Source organism: Mesoplodon mirus (assembly GCF_964341445.2).
Source record: "Mesoplodon mirus genome assembly, chromosome: 5".
In the NCBI taxonomy this organism is placed as follows: domain Eukaryota; kingdom Metazoa; phylum Chordata; class Mammalia; order Artiodactyla; family Ziphiidae; genus Mesoplodon; species Mesoplodon mirus.
In genome coordinates, this window is record NC_138980.1 from 185672286 (window position 1) to 185687785 (window position 15500).

The following is a 15500-nucleotide window of genomic DNA, read 5'->3' on the forward strand; positions in this document are numbered from 1 at the left end:
TGTCTTTAACTAAGGCCTTGACACTACTACTAACTCAGGCCGTGATACTGTCCCTAACTAAGGCCCTGACAGTGTCCCTAACTAAGGGTCTTTCTCTCCTCCTAGCTCTGGCCCTGCAATTATACATAATAAAGGCTCTGACGCTCGTCCTATCCAAGGCCCTGACACTGTCCTTTACTAAGGCTTTGATACAACTTCTAACTCAGGCCCTGAGTTTATACCTAACGAAGGATCTGATGCTAACCCTAACTAAGGCCCTGACAGTGACCCTAACTAAGGCCTTGACACTCTTCCTAAGTAAGGCTCTAGCCCTAGCCCCACCCCCTGCCCCATCCCCAGCCCCAGCCTCAGCTCTGGCCCCAGCTCCTACAGAGGCCCTTATGCTCCTCCTAGGCCTGCCCTGACACTGTACTTAGCTAAGGCCTTTACACCAGTACTAACTCAGGCTGTGATACTGTCCCTAAGTAAGTCCCTGACAGTGTCCCTAACTAAGGGCCTGACTCTCTTCCTAACTTTGGCCCTGACATTATATGTAACAAACGCTCTGATGCTAGTCCTCTCCAAGGACCTGAGACTGTCCCTAACTCAGGCCCTGACATTACACCCAATGAAGGCTCTGATGCTAACCCTAACTAAGACCGTGACAGTGACCCTGACTAAGGCTTTGACACTATTCCTAACTAGGCCGTGAAGCTACACTTAACTCAGGCTGACACTGTCCCTAAATAAGGTCCTGATACTACACCTACAACAGGCCTTGAAACTGTTCTTAACAGAGGCACTGATGCTAGTCCTAACTCAGGCCCTGAGAGTGTCCGTAACAAAGGCCCTGCTGCTGTCAATATCTAAAGTTTTGACAGTATCCTTAGCATATATCCTGTCCCATCTCTTACTAAGGTCCTGAAACTGTCCCTAAGTGAGCCTTGACGCTGTGCCTAAGTGAGACCCTGAGCCTGTCCTTAAGTGAGGCCCTTAGAATGTCTTTAACCAAGACCCTGATGCTGATCCTACAGAGGCCCTCATACTCCTCCTAGGCCTTGCCCTGACACTGTCCCTTCCGAAGGCTGTGACGCTGGTCCTAAAGAAGGCCCAGGTGCTCTCAGTAACTAAGGCCTTCAAACTGTCCCTCGCTACGTTCCTGACTTTATCCCTAGCCCGTAACCTGACTCAGTCCGTAGTTTATGTCCTGCCTCTTACCCTACCTGAAGCCCTAATGCTGTCCCTAACCAAGTTCCTGACTAGTCATCAGTAAGGCCCTGACACTGTTTGTAAGTAAGGCCCGGAAGCTGTCTCTAATGCAGGCCCTGCTGCCGGCAATAACTAAAGGCCTGACCCTATCCTGAGCTAATATACTGACCCATCTCGAACCAAGGTCCTGACACTATCCCTAAGTCAGCCCTGATGCTGGCGCTAAACCCCTGAGGCTGTCCCTAAGACAGGCCCTGAAGCTATCCCTAACTGAGGCCTTGACGCTCCGCCTAACTCAGGCCTTGACCATGTCTTGGTTTTTGTTTTGTTTTTTTTTTGCGGTACACTGGCCTCTCACTGTTGTGGCCTCTCCCGTTGTGGAGCACAGGCTCCGGACGTGCAGGCTCAGCGGCCATGGCTCACGGGCCCAGCCGCTCCACGGCATGTGGAATCTTCCCGGACCGGGGCACGAACCCGTGTCCCCTGCATCGGCAGGCGGACTCTCAACCACTGCACCACCAGGGAAGCCCCCATGTCTTTAACTAAGACCGTAATGCTGATCCTACAGAGGCCCTGATGCTTCTCCTGAGTCATGACCTGACAGTGTCCCCAGCTAAGGGACTGATGCTAGGCCTCACTCAGGCCCTGTCTCTCTCCCTACGTCAGGCTCTGATGCTTTCCCTACCTGAAGCCCTGACACTGGTTCTAAACAAGGCCCTGATACTCTCAGTAACTAAGATGTTGACGCTATACCTGGGTCATTTTCTGACACTGTACCTAGATCATAATTTAACCCTGTCTTTAGGTAAAGTCAGGCCTCTTATGGAAACTAAAGCACTCTTGCTGTCCCTAGCTCAGGCCCTGAATTCAGCCCCAAGGCTGTGACACTGTCCCTAACTAAGGCCTTGATGCTCTAAGTCAGCTCCTGATACTGTCCTTAACTAAGGCCGTAATACTATTCCTAACTCAAGCCCTGACAGTGTACCTAACAGAAGGCTCTGACACTAGTCCCAACCAAGGTCCTGACAGTGTCCGTAACAAAGGCTCTGTTGCTCCTAACTAATGCCCGGACACTGTCCCTAAGTAGAGCCTGAGACTACGGCTAACTCAGGCCGTGACACGATACCAAACAGAGGTTCTGATGCTGGTCCTAACTCAGGCCCTCACACTATTCCTAAGAAAGGCTCTGGTGCTACTCCTAACTAAGTCCCTGAGACTACTCCTAACTCATGCCCTGACACTCTCCCTAAATAACGCCCTGACATTACTCCTAGCTCAACCCGTGAATGTGTCCCCAACTAAGGCCCTTGTTGTACTCCTAATATAGGCCCTGCCACGATACCTAACAAAGGCTCTGATGCTAGTCCTAACTAAGGCCCTGACACTGTCCGAACTAAGTCCCTGACACTACACCTTCCTCAGGCCCTGACACTGTCCATAACTAAGGCCCTGACACTACTCCTAACTCAGGCCGAGACACGATACCTAACGAAGGTTCTGATGCTAATCCTAACTAAGGCCCTGACACTGACCCTAGCTCAGTCCCTGACACTGTCCCTAACTCAGGCCCTGACACTGTCCCTAACAACGGCCCTGCTGCCATCAATATCTAAAGTTTTGACACTATTCTGAGCATATATCCTGTCACATCTCTTACTAAGGTCCTGAAACTGTCCCTACATGAGCCATGACGCTGTCCCTAAGTGAGGCCCTGAGCATGTCTTTAACCAAGACCCTGATGCTGATCCTACAGAGGCCCTTATGCTCCTCCTAGGCCTTGCCCTGGTACTGTCCCTACCAAAGGCCATGATGCTGGTCATAAAGAAGGCCCAGGTTCTCTCAGTAACTAAGGCCTTCAAACTGTCCCTCGGTCCTTTCCTGACCAATTTCCTAGCCCGTAACCTGACTCAGTCCATAGTTAATATCCTGCCTCTCATCCTATGTAAAGCCCTAATGCTGTCCCTAACTAAGGCCCTGAATAGTCCTGTTAAGGCCCTGACGCTGTCTGTAAGTAAGGCCCGGAAGCTGTCCCTAATGTAGGCCCTGCTGATAGTAATAACTAAAGGCCTGACACTATACTGAGCTAATATACTGACCCATGTCTAACCAAGGTCCTGACACTATTCCTAAGTCAGCCCTGACACTGTCCCCAAATAAAGCCGTGAGGTTGTTGCTAACATAGGCCCTGAAGCTACCTGTAACTGAGGCCCTGACGCTCTCCCTAACTCAGGCTCTGATCATGTCTTAAGACCGTAATGCTGATTCTACAGCGGCCCTGATGCTGCTCCTGAGTCATGCCCTGACAGTGTCCCTAGCTAAGGGCCTGACGCTAGGCCTCAGTCATGCTCTGACCATCTCTCTGTCAGACTCTGACGCTGTCCCTACCTGAAGCCCTGACACTCGTTCTGAACAAGGCCCTGATCCTCTCAGTAACTAAAGTTTGACACTATCCGTAGGTTATTTCCTGATACTATACCTAGACTTTAACCTAATAGTTTCTTTAGCTAAAGTTGAGCTTCTTATGCCAACTAAAGCCCTGATGCTGTGCCTAACTGAGGTTGGACCCAAGGCCGTGACACTGTCCCTAACTAAGGCCTAGATGCTCATCCTAAGTCAGGGCCTCATACTGTCCCTACCTAGGGTCCTGACACTATTCCTAATGGAGGCCCTGACACAATCCCTAACAAAGTCCTTGACACTACTGCTAACTCAGGCCCTGACAGTGTCCCTAAATAACGCCCTGATACTACTCCTAACTCAGGCCATGACATTGTTCCTAAAACTAAGGCTCTGATACTACTCTTAACTCAGGCCCTGACATGATACCTAACAAAGACTCTGATGCTAGTCCTAACCAAGGCCCTGACACATACTGTCCCTGTCTAAGGCCTTGACATTGCTCCTAACTCAGGCCCTCACACGATTACTAACAAAGGTTCTGTTGCTAGTCCTAACTAAGGACCTGACACTGTCCCCAACTAAGGCCCTGATACTACTCCTAACTCAGGCCTTGACATGATACCTAACAAAGGCTGTTATGCTAGTCCGAACTAAGGCCCAACACTGTCCCTAACTAAAGCCTTGACACTACTCCTAAGTCAAGGGCTTTAGTTAGGTCCTGTTTCAGCACCTTTTTTAGGAATAGCATCAGAACCTTTGTTAGGTATCGTGTCAGGGCCTACGTTAGGAGTACTGTCAGGGCCTTAGTTAGGTACAGTGTCAGGGGCTGAGTTAGGAGTACGGTGAAGTCCTTGGTGAGGACAGTGTCAGGGTCTTAGTTAGGACTAACGTCAGGACCTTCTGTTAGGTACACTGTCAGGGCCTGAGTTAGGATTAGTGTTAGGGCCTTTATTAGGGACAGTGTCAGGGCCTGATTTAGGACTAGCATCAGTGCCTCTGTTAGGAACAGTGTCAGGGCCTGTTTTAGGTGTAGTATCAGGGCCTTATTTAGGGACAGTGTCAGGGCCTGAGTTATGTGTAGCATCAGGGCCTGAGTTAGGAGTAGTGTCAGTGCCTTTGTTTCGGACAGTGACAGGGCCTTGGTTAGAACTAGCGTCAGAGCCTTTGTTAGTTATAATGTCAGGGCAGAGTTAGGAGTAGTGTCAGGGCCTTAGTTAGGGACACTGTCATGGCCTGAGGTAGGTGTAGTCTCAGGGCCTTAGGTAGAGACAGTATCAGGGCCTGAGTTAGTGGTAGTGTCCAGGCCTTAGTTAAGGACAGTGTCAGAGCCTTAGGTACGATTAGCATCAGAGCCTTTGTTAGGTATCGTGTTAGGGCCTGAAGTAGGAGTCGCACAAGGCCCTTCATTGGGGACAGTGTTAGGGCCTGAGTTAGGAGTGGCATCAGTGCCTTTGTTAGGAACAGTGTCAGGGCCTTAGTTAGGACTAGCATCAGAGCCTTTGTTAGGAATCGTTTGAGGGCCTGAGTTAGGAGTAGTGTCAGGGCCTTAGTTAGGGACAGTGTCAGTGCCTTAGTTAGGAACAGCATCAGAGCCTTTTTTAGGTATCATGTCATGGCCTGAGTTATTAGTAATCTCAGGCCTTACTTAGGGACAGTGTCATTGCCTTGGTTAGGACTAGCATCAGAACCTTTGTTAGGGACAGTGTCAGGGTCTTAGTTAGGACTGGGGTCAGGGCCTTCTGTTAGGTACTGTCAGGGACTGAGTTAGCCATAGTGCTAGGTCCTTAGATAGGGACAGTATCAGGTCCTGACTTTGCACCAGCATCTAGGCCTTAGTTTGGGACAGTGTCAGGGCCTTGGTTAGGAGTAGCATCAGAGCCTTCTGTTAGGTACAGTGTCAGGGCCTGAGTTAGGAATAGTGTTAGGGCCTTTGTTAGGGACAGTATCAGGCCCTGACGTTGGACCAGCATCTAGGCCTTAGTTAGGGACTGTGTCATGGCCTTGGGGCTAAATTCACGGCCTGATTTAGGCACAGCATCAGGGCTTTAGTCGACATAAGAGGCTCGACTTTAGCTAGAGTTAGGTTAATATCTAGGTGTAGTGTCAGGAAATGACCTGGGGATAGTGTCAATACCATAGTTACTGAGAGTACCAGGGGCCTTGTTTAGAACCAGTGTCAGGGCTTCAGGTAGGGACAGCGTCAGAGCCTGATGTAAGGAGAGCGACGGCCTGAGTGAAGCCTAGCATCAGGCCCTTAGCTAGGGACATTCTCAGGGCATGACTTAGGAGCAGCATTAGGGCCTTTGTAGGATGAGCATTAGGGTCCTTGTTAAAGACATGATCAGGGCCTGAGTTAGTAGTAGGTTCAGGGCCTTAGGTAGGGAGAGTGTCAGGGCCTTAGTTAAGACTAGCATGAGAGCTTTGTTAGGCATCATGTCAGGGCCTGTGTTATGTGTAGTGTCAGGGTCTTTGTTAGGGACAGTGTCTGACCTGAGTTAGGAGTAGTTTGAAGGCTTTAGTTAGGGCCAGTGTCAGGGCCTGAGTTAGGAGTAGTCAGTGACTTAGTTAGGGACAGCATTAGGGCTTCAGGTAGGATAAGAAGCAGGACATTATCTACAGATCGAGTCAGGTTATGGGCTACGGAAAATGTTAGGAAATGAGCGAGGGATAGTTTGAAGGCCTTAGTTATTCAGAGCATCAGGGCCTTATTTAGGACCAGCGTCAGGGCCTTATCTAGGGAAAGTGTCAGGCCAGGCTTAGGAGCAGCACAATTGCCTCTGTAGGATGAGCATCAGGGTCTTTGTTAAAGACATTCTCAGGGCCTGTGTTAGGGACAGCCTCAGGGCCTCACTTAGGGACAGCGTCAAGGCTTGCATCAGGAGAGTTCTAGGACGTTATTAAGACATTTGTTAGAATATATTCTCAGGATAGTGTCAGGACTTTAGATATTGACGGCAGCAGGGCCTTAGTTAGGGTCAGTGTCAGGGCCTTAGGACTAGCATCAGAGCCTTCAAAGGAATCGTGTGAGGGCCTGTCTTAGGAGTAGTGTCAGGGCCTTAGGGCCAGTGTCAGGGCCTGAGTTAGGTGTAGTGTCAGGGCCTTAGTGAGGGACAGTGTCAGTGCCTTAGTTAGGACTAGTGTCAGAGCCTGAGTTAGGAGTAGTGTCAGGGCCTTAGGACTAGCGTCAGGGCCTTCTGTTATGTACAGTGTCAGAACCTGAGTTAGGAATAGTGTTAGGGCCTTAGTTAGGAACAGTATCAAGCCGTGACCTAGGAGAAGCATCTAGGCCTTAATTAAGGACAGTGTCACGGACTTGGGACTAAATTCAGGGCCTGAGTTAGGCGCAGCATCAGGGCTTTAGTTATCATCAGAGGGAGGACATTAGCTAGTGACAGGGTCAGGTTAACATCTAGGGATCATGTCACGACGTTAGTTACTGAGAGTACCAGGGCCATTTTTAGAACCAATGTCAGGGCTTCAGGTAGGGACAGCGTGAGAGCCTGACTTAGGGAGAGTGACAGGGCTTGAGTGAGGCCTAGCATCAGGCCCTTAGCTGGGGACACTGTCAGGTCATGACTTCGGAGCAGCATCAGGGCCTTTGTAGGATCAGTATTAGGGTCTTAGTTAAAGACATGTTCAGGTCCTGAGTTAGGAGTAGGTTCAGGGCCTTAGTTACGGAGAGTGTCAGGGCCTTAGTTAGGCGTAGCATCAGAGCCTTTGTTAGGTATCGTGTCAGGGCCTGAGTTAGGACTAGTCAGGGCCTTAGTTAGGGACAGCATTAGGGCTTCAGGTAGGATCAGAGGCAGGACATTAGCTATGGATCGAGTCAGGTTAAGGGCTAGGGATAATGTCAGTAAATGAGCAAGGGATAGTTTGAGGGCTTTAGTTACTCAGAGCATCAGGGCCTTATTTAGAAGCTGCGTCAGGGCCTTATCTAGGGACAGTGTCCGGGAAAGGCTTAGGAGCAGCACAATTGCCTCTCTGGGATCAGCATCAGGGTGTTGGTTAAAGATATTATCGGGGTGTCTGTTACGGACAGCCTCGGGGCCTCACTTAGGGACAGCGTCAAGGTTCACTTAGGGAGAGTTTCAGGACTTCAGTAAGAGGTGGGTCAGGATATAAGCTTAGGACTGTGTCAGGATATAGATATTGACAGCAGCAAGTCTTTATATAGGGACAGTGTCAGGGCCTGAGATAGGAGTAGCATCGGTGCTTTTGTTAGGTTAGAGTTAGGGTTAGGGTTAGGGTTATGGATAGAGGTTTTGGGTTAGAGGTTTAGGGTTAGGCTTAGGGTTAGCGTTAGTGTTAGTTATGGGTAGGGTTAGTTAGGGTTAGGGTTAGGGTTAGGGTTAGGTTATGGGTTAGGGTATGGGTTAGGTTACGGTTTAGTGTTAACGTACGGGTTAGGGTTAGGGTACGGGTCAGGAAATGGTATGCCTTAGTTTTAGGATTCGGGTATGGGTTAGGGTTAGGGTATTGGTTAGGGTACAGGTTTGGGTACGGGTTAGGGTTAGGGTACAGTTTAGGGTGTGGAGCAAGGGTGTCCTGAAGGGAGTGGCTTGCGCTCAGGAGGCGGTGGAGACTGTGTTTCGTGGGAGAGTCTTGCACACCTGTGACATTTCATTCTCGGGGTCAGCACGGCAGAGCGGATCCACCATCTGCCCATTTCTCTCTTCCTTCATCGCTCGCTCACTCCCTTGCTCATTCATTCATTCACTCTCTCGATCCGTGACTTGAGCAGTTACTAAGGGTGTACTGTCTGCAGCAAAACACTGGACGCAGAGGGCCCGAGAGATCTGGCCATCGGTAAGACTAAGGCCTGCTCAGCGCGTCACTCACGGTGAGCCCGGGAGTGCACTGTGCACCAGGGCAGGGGCTCCAGGGGGACGAGAAGACCATGGAACTGGGGTGCCTCCGCTTCCCGCCTCCTCTCCCTCAGGCTCCCTGGCCTGCCCGTGTCCCTGTGGCACAGCTCTGTGTTTGGTCACCCTTTGTGTGGTAGAGGCCTGGAGGAGATGGTCAGTGTCCTCATGGGAGGATCCTGCTGCCCACAGTGCACCTGGGACTCTGAATCCAAGTTCAGCAAGGGGAATACTCTGGAACTTTCTGACCCTCCAGGCCCCAAAAGCCTGGGAGCTTGGCTGGGCTCCCATACCCACTTCTTATGCAGTCTCCCTGGATCCCCCATCCCACCACAGTGAGGATCCAGAAGGTGCTATGTGAGGCCCTTTCCAGTCTGGGCAGCACCAGGGCCCTGGGGCTCTTCCAGGCCCAGAGCATCTCTGAGTGTGTTTCAGTGTAGTGAAAAATTGACAGTCTTCACACAGTGTAGAACAAGCCTGGCTGTTATTTATGGTTCGTGTTGTATGTGATTTTTCATGGTCTTGGAGAGTCCTATCATTTTTTTTATGCATCAGCACATTTTCCCACAGCACGTGCTTGAGTCCACAGGCTCAGGGGGTATTCCTGGGTTCTCTGGTGAGGAAGGCCCAGTCAGACTGGAGGGGAGACTGACTACACCCAAGGCCTGGTCCTTGTCAGGCAGAGGGCAGGAGAGAGTCCAGTTGAGGTAGGATTGAGGCTCATTCCAGGAGGGTCATCCTGACTGTGGTCTAAAGAGATGCTGCTGCTTCTGCGAATATCTTTTTCTAGAGGAGAAAAACAGAGATGTTGTATAGAGCATGACTTGGACTAACAGGCAAAGGCAAGTCCGTGCAGGCCTGTGAGAGGGGGATCATGTCTCCCAGATCTTCATGGACTGTAGACCCAGCACCTCCGTAATCAGCCCCAGGTGGAGCAGCATTAAGACATAGAAGAAGTGGACTTGGGTCAGACTGCAGCTTTGTGATTGTGCACAGAGACGGCTGACTGTTTCCCAACTCCAGGGTTCTAGAACTGGGGCCTCTGGAGGGCATAGGCATTCAGGAATATGGTGAAGTGCTTATGGAAGAGTAGATAGCAAAATGTAAGCCTCAGCCCACAGCAAGATACCATGCAAGATAACACAAGACCTCCTGTCATGAAGTAGCACAGACATGACCTGCAACTGACACTGAGACTTGCTTCTTCCATGAGCGGCTGGGACAGCGGAAGGCTCGGCTGAGGCAGCTGAGCAGGCTGGGTCTGTACCCCACGACTGGGCAGGGCAGAGCGTGCTTGAGCCTTCAGCTAGCCTCTGTGACAGATGCAGGGCCGTGACCATCTTTATTTCCCAGGGACCATCTGCTGTCTCCTCGTTCTTGGGGAGGCTGAAAGAAAAAAAAACTTTATGAAATTTCCTGAGCTTTTGTGTGTATGTGTGTGTATTACGTGAGTGTGCGCAAGCATGTGCATGTGTGTGCTCTCTGTGCACAGGTCTGTGTACATCCAAGTGCATGTGAGTGTGTTTATGTGCAGGCAGGCACATGTGTGTATGCACGTGTTTTTGCATGTGCAGCACGTGTGATTGTGTGCCTGTGTGTGACTGCAGTCCATCTTTTCATGTGTGTGTGTACATGTGTGTGAATGCCGGTATGCTTGGGCATGTACGTGCACGTGTGTGTACACATGTGTGCTGTGGGGGGATGAGGAAGGCATGGAGTTGTTGCTTTCTGGTGTCGCCTTCCCCCACCCTCCCTTTTGCTGTGGCCTCAGCACTTTGTGGAAAGTGTAGAGACTCAAAAGGAGGACCACTACCCGCTACTGTGAGTGATATGCCTGCTCATCCTCACGGTCATCCATCTGTCCAGTAAACATCCCTGAGCCTGTGCCATGTGCTGGGGCCTGGGGTCCACAGTGAAGCAGGCGCATGCTCTCAGCTCTGCTCAGCCCAGCCGGGCGCGGGGCAGAGAAGCTGCAGGCCAGGTGTGTCTGCGGAGGGAGAGGTTACCTCTGGCTGGTGGGTCAGCGGAGGTGGCAGCTGAGCTGAACTGAAGGAGCGGGATGGATGGAGCTCGCTCTAGAGGAGGGTGGGGGCAGGGGGCAGGGGAAGGGGCTGGGTGCCTGGCTCGCGGGGAGGACGCATCGCAGAGGAGCTGCAAGGGTGGCCAGACAGCTAGCTTTGACTTCGTTTTATAGACAGAACAGTTTTGGAACCGGAGTGACAGGATTAGGCCCACATTTTTCCTCTGGTGGCAGCTGAGGGGTTTGATGGTAGAAGAGAGAAGCTGGGCCGAGGAACAGGGGTGACGGTAGGGGCTGTGCCTCTGCCAGGCTTCCAGCCTCTTTGTGGTGGTCCCTTGGGTCCACAAGGTTAGCACACACCTTGCATGAGGCCGGAATGGGGCTTCCTCTTCATTCCCTCTTTCCCAGAAGTAAACGCAACACAGTTTGGAGTTGGTGAGACTGAGGGGGCCATCTTTCAGGAAAGGCAAGCATCAGCGTTGGCTGGGGTGCCCACCCGGGGACAAGGGGGACCCTTAGCCAGACCTGCACACCCCGGGGAAGGACACGGTGTGCTCAGAGAGGCAGGAATAGTCAGGAAAGCCAGGTGTGCAGAGAAGGCTTGGCCAAGGGGGCCCTGGGGGCTCAGACACTCAGGAAGTGAGGGGAGGGGCGGCCAGACAGCCGTGAACTAGACCCAGGGGTCGACGGACCAACGGTCATGCTGTGTGCAGGGTGGACACACAGGGCCAGAGGCTCTTCTGTAGGGAACGTCTCCTGGCTGCAGTGGCTCTGGAAACTGTCTGCGGGTTGCCACGCCTTCTGGGGCTCTCCGGCCCAGGCCCTAGCCGAGAGCTGCCTGTCCAGCCTACCCCGGCTCCACCTCCAGACTGCGCAAGCCTGGGCGGGCGGGACGGGCTCCCCGTGCCTCGGTTGCCATGACCTGTAACGTTTCCTTTCCAGTTGCCAGATTCATTGTAAGTATATATGTAGTTTCTTGCGTTGTCTTGCGCCACCCGTTGGCTTAGGGAAGAACTGCCCTGGTAGGTTGGCCTGCAAGGTGTGCTACTTCAGAGCCTCCATCTGACATACTCTTCCCTGTCCGAAATGCAAACAGCACACACTCCCTGCCTGGTTTGGGAATGATGACACCTCACCTCTTGCCCCTCCTACCCTGTCCTGCCCACACTCCAACCTCAGGGACACTTCAGTTCCCCATCTGACTCCCGACCCCTCCAGCTGGCTGGGGACAGGCAGCCTCATGACACAGTGTGCACAAAGGTTTCTGGCCGGGCTGTGAGGATGGGGACCAGGTCCCACCTGTGCCAATGAAGCAGGCGTCTCACCTGGATTTGTCTCCGGGCTCTTGAAGGTGGACTGAAGGTCAGACAGTCCAGAGGCCAAGGGCCCCAGAGGAGGGGGGTGTGGGCGCAGGTAGACCAGGAGCAGCTGCCCATCTGGTCAGGAGAGTCCAACAACCCAGGGCTTTCTGGTTCCTGGGGGGAGGAGAGGGCAGAGGCAGTGGGGGCCCAAAGACAGGTCCTGCTTCACCTCTGGATGGAGCCACTCAGCTGAGCCCAGGTTTTGAGGAATTACAGTTAAAGGATGCAGGCTAGAGGGTCAGGGTTAGAGGGTCAGGTTAGATGGTCTGAGTCATGGTCAGGGTAAGGGTTAGGAGTTTACAGGTCAAGGTCGAGTATCTAGGGGCTAGGGGTTAGGAGCATTAGGGTTTAGGATTAGAGATGAGGTTAGGGTAAGGGAGTGAACAGTAGAGATTTGGGCGTTAGGGTTAGTGGGTTAGTGTTAAGCACAACTGGCCCACGGCCCCCCTAACCCCACACCTCTGAGTCCTGTAGGGTGGACAGGACTTGCCCGGGGTCACTGACGAGTGGGGGTTCACCTGGACCGCTGGTTATCTACCCCCGTCCTGGAACCTGATGGCAGAAGAATGAAACGTCTGCTCTGGTCACTGACTGTTTCAAATCCAACTCAACCTCAGTCAATGGCTGTTAGGGCCTCAGAAGCCCACAGGGTTTCCTCCTACCATCTGAACTGGAGAGAGTAGTGCTGGCCCCACTTGGCCTGGGCAGCCCGGGTACAGCACAGGCCTGACTGAGCTCACTCCATGGTCATGTTATGAATTTATACAGAACTTGGTGCAGTGACCTATCAGCCCCCAGATGCTGCCTCCTGAGGGCTGGTGGGGCCCTCCTGGGACTGCAGGCATCCTTTGTCCCATCTGAGAGGGCATCAATAGACATCAAGTCTCAGGACAGCCCTTGACCTCTGACCATCCAGGCAGTCATCTGTGGTCCTCCAGCTCAAGCCAGTCTGGTCCCTGTCAAGCCCCTGTGGCCAATTACTGAGCTGCCCTTGCCGCTGGGCAATTGAACAGCTACCTGGGCAGCACAGACAGCCCTTCGGGATGTTTCAGTTACTAACATACATGTGGTTGAGAAAAGGGCCTCCCCCTCACAGGCTCATAGCCTGCCAAGCGAGGTAATAACCGTCTAAACATTTGAGTGTGTTCCTGACACAACAACCATACAGCAGACCATGGCCTTGCAATCCTTTGGGCTTCCAGCTGTAACAAACTTTTGATATTCATACTCATTAAAAGTCAAAGATACGGGAGCAACTGGGCCACCCAGTGGACAGTTTCACACTGAGGCTGCATGGTCTTGGAGAGCCACGTGCACCCATGTGGTCTCTGAAAGCTGCCAATGATGGATTCCATGATACGGCATAATCCTTGAACCTCTCACTGCTTCATTGAGCAAGAATTTCCTAACCACCATAGCATTTAGTCTCTGCTCTTTGTAAAGGAGGGAGGAGACTGGATAAATGAGCAGTATTGTTCTTGGGGGATGGGTGAGTCATGTGGCCGGGGGCAGGTGTGACTCCTGGGCTCCCGCCACCAGAGACATCAAGGAGGGCTGTGCCTTTTGCAAGAGGAAGAGGTTCTTGCTGTTGTGGACGGACAGCAAGAGCACTGGATGGGTGGCTGCAGCCCCTGGCCCTAAATCAGCCCCTTCCTTCCTTGGCCTTCAGATCGCACAGCTGTGCAGTGGGCCGTCAGTGGTGTGGAATCTGCCGCTTTCCCCTATCCAGCGTCTGTTCTCATGCCAAAGTCCAGAACCTCAGCTTTCCTTTGGGAACTTCTTACCTGTTTCCAGTCCAAACAGTTCCAGAGGGCTGATGCTACGTTCCACCCACCTTGAAGATGGGCATATGATCCACATTTAGCCAATCCCATGTTCCATCCTATGGGTGCTCTGATGGGTTCAAGGACGATGCTATGACCCAAAACCAGGCCAATGACGTTTATTTTATTTTAATTTTTGGCCATGCTGTGCACGCGAGATTTTAGTTCCCCGACCAAGGATCGAACCTGTGCCCCCTACATTGGGAGCGCAGAGTCTTAACCACTGGGCCACCAGGAAAGTCCCTTCCCCTCACTTTCAAAACTGCTATGGGTTTAAAGCACACAAGACGGTTGTGATATAACTGGCCTTTTCAGTATGACTTCTTTGACTTAGAATGTTTTCAATGTTTATCCATGTTGTAACATGGATTATCAGTGCTTCATTCATTTTTTTTATTGTGGTTAAAAATACATAACATGGGGATGGGGGGCAAGTGGAGGGAACGGCCCAGATGCGCAGCATTCACGGACCCTCTGGACTGGAAGCACTCGTGAGAGCCGGAGCCCAGAAATCCGGGGATGGATAAGACGCAGCGTCCCCTCCAAAATCCGTGAGCACCCCTTGCTCCATCCTGCGCCCAAATACCTCAGCTAGGCCCTCTCCCCACTCTTGACACTCCAGACTCAGCCGGGACAGACCTCCGCTGCCGCCGCTCCCCACCCTGCAGGAGAAGCTCAGAGGTCCTGTCCCCCTTTCCTCTGAGGGACTCTTTTTGGTGACCACAAAAGGATTTGGTCGCTCAGGACAAAGCTGGTAGAGGACAGCGGGATGGCTGCGCCCGGCGCGCCGCGCTTCCTCCTAACCTTCGACTTGGACGAGACTATCGTGGACGAAAACAGCGACGACTCCGTCGTGCGCTTACCGCGGCGGGCCAGTGGCTGCCTGAGAGCCTGCGTGCCACCTAGCGCGAGGGCTTCTACAACGAGTACATGCAGCGCGTCTTCCAGTACCTGGGCGAGCAGGGCGTGCGGCCGCGGGACTTGCGCGCCATCTACGAGGCCATCCCCCTGTCGCCAGGCACGGGCGAGCTGCTGCAGTTTGTGGCCAAGCAGGGAGCCTGCTTTGAGGTTATTCTCATCTCAGACGCCAACACCTTTGGCGTGGAGAGCGCTGGGCGCCGCCGGCCACCACGGCCTGTTCTGCCACATCTTCAGCAACCCGTCGGGGCCCGACCCTTGGGGGCTGCTGGCGCTGCGGCCCTTCCACGCGCACAGCTGCGCTCACTGCCCCGCCAACATGTGCCAGCACAAGGTGCTCAGCGACTACCTGCGCGAGCGGGCCCATGAAGGCGTGCCCTTCGAGCCTTTTCTACGTGAGCGACGGCGCCAACGACTTCTGCCCCACGGGGCTGCTGGCAGGCGGGGACGTGGCCTTCCCGCGCCGCCACTACCCCATGCACCGCCTTATGCAGGAGGCGCAGAAGGCCGAGCCCAGCTCCTTCCGCGCCAGGGTGGTGCCCTGGGAAACCACCGAAGTGCGCCTACACCTGCATCAGGTGCTGAGGACGTGACCTGCAGGGGCCACCCGGGCGGGGAGGGAGTGGGGCGGTGGGGGTCGGGAAAGAGAAAGCTAGTTTTATTACTCCCTTTCTCTTTCGTTTCGGTATATCCCTCTGGGATTTCCCGGAATCCCAGGTTGGTCCATTTGGGGACTGGAGGAGGGAGTTGGGAGCTGTCCCCATCTGTGCAGTTAACCGAGCTCGGCTGCCTCCCCCAGTTCCACTGCAAGCGAATTCTGGAGTCCGGCCGCAGCAGCGTGGCACGCATATCTGAGCAGGCAGCAGTGTTTCCACAAACCTTGTCCTCTCAGTTGGGAGGACGGGGTTCCCTGTCAGGGTAGAGAAGG

General features: G+C 53.0%; 1 pseudogene across 1 annotated transcript; it reads left to right on the forward strand.

The window, feature by feature from the left end:
• Positions 1-14126: 14126 nt before the first annotated feature.
• LOC309805431 (phosphoethanolamine/phosphocholine phosphatase-like) lies at positions 14127-15165 on the forward strand (annotated as a pseudogene). The gene has a single exon. The product of its transcript is annotated as a phosphoethanolamine/phosphocholine phosphatase-like (transcript).
• Positions 15166-15500: the final 335 nt, after the last annotated feature.